The 5,471-nt window shown below is 39.6% G+C and overlaps 1 long non-coding RNA gene across 1 annotated transcript; it reads right to left on the bottom strand.

The window, feature by feature from the left end:
- Window positions 1-1,671: 1,671 nt before the first annotated feature.
- On the bottom strand, window positions 1,672-5,214 carry LOC144941230 (uncharacterized). Its single transcript, XR_013639233.1, has 3 exons — window positions 5,177-5,214; window positions 3,584-3,627; window positions 1,672-1,734 (listed from the first exon to the last, which is right to left on the bottom strand). It is a non-coding gene; the product is annotated as an uncharacterized LOC144941230 (long non-coding RNA).
- Between the last annotated feature and the right edge of the window lie 257 nt (window positions 5,215-5,471).

Genomic DNA, 5,471 nt, shown 5'->3' with positions numbered 1-5,471 from the left:
CGAAAAGATGTTGGTCTCTTGCGAAACAAAAACAAATATTCACTGCAAGAGTTTATCTGGCCACTTCCCAGGGATTTGTGAAGCACGAGTGGTCCCAAATTGTCCGCAGATCAGTGGTTAGCCACCACTCATCTCGATGACGAATATATCTGTTATGTTACTGTCGGTTGAATTTCAGGGTGATTAAAAAAAAAGTATCAACGTCCAACACTCGAAGTAATATAAATTGAGGAACTATAATCAAAAATAGTTTTCTCTCATGCAGCTTGCCTAGTTTAGAAACAATATTCAGCATATTCCTGGTTATTTAAGACGGAAAGACAGCGTCTCATTAAGACTCTGTCTTATTTCTAAAGTAGGCAAACTGCACGACAACTTTGTTTCTTCACCTGAGGACGGCTGCTTGTGTTGTGGCCGAAACGTCGTGAGAATTTTATTATATTATGTTTTATTTTTATTATTTTATGATTTCTCTTCTACGTGACTTCACCGCAAGAACCAAGAATATAATCGTTATATATTCATGTTGGATTTGACGCAAAGGGCGTAACCATAGGATGCACAATCGCTTCACGCACCACGACCTATTGAAATCACATACATCTCTGTAAGCTGTGGTTTAGAATGCGGTTGGGAAGCTGAGAAGTTAACAATGTTTTCCTAAAAGAGCGGTTATGCAGTTGGGAAGTGAGATAATAAATATAATGTAATGTATTCTTATGTTTTATCGGTAAAGTCACGTAGGTAAAAAATTAATAAAAGTAAAATAAAAAATAAAATAAAAACCACGACGTTTCAAGTGATACAGCTATCGTGCTGTGACGGTTCCACCTGAAGACGGAAGTTTGTGTTGCCTCCGAAACGTCGTGATTTTTATTTTATTTTTATTTTACTTTTATTAATTTAAATTTTTTACCTACGTGACTTTACCGAAAAAACCTAAGAATATGAATCCTTGCAGTCACGAAAGCTTCAAATCTAGAAATAATGTAATGTATTTTTAAAAGTATTTAAGCACATTCATTTTACAGCGATCTGTCAATCCACCATCGAACGAAGGCTTCTCTACGCTATGACGCTAATGCGGATCGTTTGACCATACTCCCCAGTACTGGTCAGTGCGGGTTGATGGATATGTGGCGAGGTCGTTAGATCAGTCGTGAGGAAGTGGATGGACAGGTCCCTTAACTCTGACCACCGCTCCCAGTGTGCCCAGGGGGTGTGTGATGCTTCCGAACACCGATGGTTGGGCGTACGACTACCCGGCAGCGCCCTGTGTGAATTCGCGGTGCGGTAGTCCGTGGCGCGCATCATCGCCGGCTGTGAAGTCCGTCAGGGGGTGTCGGACGGACCAGTGTCCCTGCACCTGCTGAAGGAGCAGGCTGTCAACTGGCTCTGTGGCCACGTGGGCTGACATCCACTCACAACATACCATCGACATACATGCATAAGCAATAATTTCATCATTATTCATGTATCTCGCGTAATCAGCTGCTCCAACTGTGTAAAAGTCAGAGGCCGGGGTGGTGGTGGCGGGGTTGGGGGCGGGGGAGGGCAGTCTCTGTCTCTTTGTGACCACGGACGCGACAGCGCTTAGGGCACCGCTCCGTACAGCTCGTTGTCTTCCAGGGCGAGCCCCACGTGGCCGTCGACGCCGTCGTCGGACGCAGCGCGGTTCGTGGTCGCCACGTCGTGGTCCAGCTCCGAGTAGAGCAGCTCCCCTCCTGCCGGTCCCTGTCGACGTCGCATGGACGACCGGAGGCGCCGAATGGTTGAGAACGAAAAGACGGTGCACGTACGCGGACTACGCGGTCAACTCTCCAACTTACGCCTGTCTCGAGGTAGTGCCGTGTTGTTTGACAGTATGGAGGTCAATGGTTAGCTGTGAAAAATGTCACCTTCGTGTTTTGCAAATACAGGACAATCAAATTTCGATTTAAAGCTTTCGTGACTGCAGGGATTCATTCTTAACCTGAGGACGGCTGCTTGCGTTGTGGCCGAAACGTCGTGAGAATTATTTTATTATGTTTTATTTTTTTATTTTATTATTTCCCTTCTACGTGACTTTACCGAAAGAACCAAGAAGATACAGGACAGTCGTTTCCTTTTCTCTGGGTTGTGTCTCCCAAGATTTGGTTAACCATCTGGTCAATTTGGCTACATTCGAAAAGGGTAAGTACATAATAGCAACACAACTTAACACTAAAGTTTTGACCCGCCCCAACTGAACATTTGTGAAAACATATCTTTATAGCACATCGGATTCCTCGAGTTTAAATACGTATTATATTTATGACCTTATGAACATTATCCTGCCCCATGTAACAGACGGGTGGACAGAGCTGATGCAAATCAAAGAGTATCCCTGTAAAACGAGCACATCAGACTTGCTCATTTGCATCGATCGCCCTGAGCCAGGGGTGAACATTTCATGTGCCTGTGGCAAAGGCCAGTTCATCCATAAGACAAACCTCCACTCTTGACTTTGCACAAGTGAATGCGGACATGTACTTTGCAAACTTCACGAGTTATACTTGACCAGGGAAGCCTGACTTAGTGTAAAGATTAATTTATAGGGTTAGGTTCTGCTCGGGATGGTTTTAGCATCATCGGTAGCCATGATCTCTCATGGTCTTTTAATTAGTTTGAAAATATTTCTCAAAGTATTTTTGCTTGCAGAATAATTTTGCAATTACCGGAGAAAATACTCAAACAGTGACATGGCGGCATCCAGTGACAACGGTAGAGAATGCTAATTTACACCAAATACAAGCATGCTTCGATTTAAAGCTTTCGTGACTGCAGGGATTCATCTTCTTGGTTCTTTCGGTAAAGTCACGTAGAATGGAAATAATAAAATAATAAAAATACAACATAGTAAAATAATCATGTTTAGTTTTTATTATTTTATTATTTCTATTCTACGTAAAGTCACGTAGAATGGAAATAATAAAATAATCAAATATAACCATAATAAAATAACAACGTTTGATTTATATTATTCTATTATTTCCACGTAAAATGGAAATAATAAAAAAAAACATTATAAAATAATAATGTTTCATTTTTATTATTTTATTATTTCCATTCTACGTGACTTTACCGAAAGAACCAAGAAGATGAATCCCTGCAGTCACGAAAGCTTTAAAACATAATAAAATAATGATGTTTTATTTTTATTATTTTATCATTTCCATTCTATGTGACTTTACCGAAAGAACCAAGAAGATGAATCCCTGCAGTCACGAAAGCTTTAAAACATAATAAAATAATGATGTTTAATTTTTATTATTTTATTATTTCCATTCTACGTGACTTTACCGAAAGAACCAAGAAGATGAATCCCTGCAGTCACGAAAGCTTTAAAACATAATAAAATAATGATGTTTAATTTTTATTATTTTATTATTTCCATTCTACGTGACTTTACCGAAAGAACCAAGAAGATGAATCCCTGCAGTCACGAAAGCTTTAAAACATAATAAAATAATGATGTTTTATTTTTATTATTTTATTATTTCCATTCTACGTGACTTTACCGAAAGAACCAAGAAGATACAAGCATGCTCTCACTCGAACGTACCAGTCTCTCCTCTTCTTCGTTCGCCGAGTTTCCACAGCTCTCGCCTTCAAAACAAAGACCACAGGTCGCGTGCCACTGCCACTTAATCTTTGGATCAACGCAAGGTATGGAAATTCTACGTATGGATATCGTACGTGAATGTAACCAAATAAAAAATCTGACAAGGCCATTTGCGGTGTGACTGTAGAGAAGTGTGAGCCAAATCAAATTGGAATAGAGAAATTAATTATTAATGAGGTGACCTGATGGCTGGGTGGTCAGAGCACTGAGCTGACACCACTGAGATGCCGCATTCAGTTCAGTTCCCGATTATGTTCAATTACCCTGTGAGCCAAGGAGCTCTGAAATCGGGTTTCATAAACAAAGAACAACACCACCGCTTCTCCTACAAACGCAGCAAGTTACAGTGAAATAAATGAACAATACGTAGCAAATCATAATCGCAATATTATAGCAATATAAAAAATATTTTATTTTTTAAGAAAAAAATTGTTAAATAAAAATTATTATCAATTAGCGTGCTTTATCTCTAAAATAAATACTCATTTAAATCTGCTATATTAATTGTAATGCAGATATGGCCTAAAACATGATGGCGTTATATTGTGTAATAAAAAACACAGCATCCATAAAAAAAATAGAAGTCTAAACAATGCACAAAAGTTGTCTCTTATAGGCAATAAACATTTGTACCTCGATTAACTCTTAATTTTTTATTTAAAGCTTTCGTGACTGCAGGGATTTATATTATTGTTTAGGAAAAACCGCCACTTTTTTCAAATTTTCTTGCTGTGGATTTCACACCTGATGATGATTGCTTGTGTTGCAGTCGAAACGTCGTGAGAAATGTTATTGTTTTATATTTATATTATTTTATTATTTCCCTTCTAGGTGACTTTACCGAAAGAACCAAGAATATAACTCTTTATTCATTGGCGGATGGGCAGGAATTCACATCAAAGTAGTGATTTAAAGTCAGCGATTGACGACAATGACTGCAAGTATGGCTTTCAACTGCCCATGATGAATGTTGAACTTCTTTAGCACCATACAACAAGTGTTGCGAGTTGATAGTCTAATCCTGATCACCAATGACTGCCCAAAAAAACCACCATAAATCATTATCATTATTGTAACTTGATATTCAACTTAATTGGCTAAACTCCAGCATGTACTGAGAAATTAAATATCGCACGAATCTCACAGAGTGCGTGGGTAAATGCTTCCTCTATTGTGTAAAGATAAAAGGGCCAGTCGAAAGGTTGTTCAGAATCGGTTGCGTAAAATCTCTTGTGCAACCATTCTCTGAAACTGCCCCGCAACATTTCTGAATGCATTATTCGTCTTATGATGCCAATAGCACATGGGAAATGCAGTAGAATGTAGATCTTCATAGCATCTAAATGCGACCGCATTTCTCAAGGCACTGTAGAGAATTAGTGGGCATATTGATTTTTTAGCGGCAGCCATAGGCAGTCGTATCAAAAAACGTTCCTGATCAAGGCTCGATTTCAATGGGCAGGGAGTCGAGAGCAAAGAGGGCCAGAGGGAAGGGAGTTCCATGGTCACCAACACGCGTTGTCGCCGATTTACCTGGCCATGTTCTCGAAGGAGCGTTGATGCAGGAATACACGGTGTTCTCCTGGTATCCGTATTGTAAGTCGGAGTACAACGCTGCGCAGAGAGAGTTAACATCGGCATGTAATCATGAGAAGACTTAACACAATTATGCCCGCGTACCAAGTTAACCCCTGCCCTTGGAGATGCCAGTCTACCATGTGGCCTGCCCCTTTCGCTTAATAAATTGTGGAAAATAAAAATACCAAAAAGTACACGTGTTATTTAATAATACATTTAAGAAAATCAACCGAAGTATATTTTGACCCTG

Source organism: Lampetra fluviatilis, chromosome 24, assembly GCF_964198595.1.
Source record: "Lampetra fluviatilis chromosome 24, kcLamFluv1.1, whole genome shotgun sequence".
In the NCBI taxonomy this organism is placed as follows: Eukaryota; Metazoa; Chordata; class Hyperoartia; order Petromyzontiformes; family Petromyzontidae; genus Lampetra; species Lampetra fluviatilis.
This window is presented reverse-complemented; position numbering and strand designations above follow the sequence as displayed.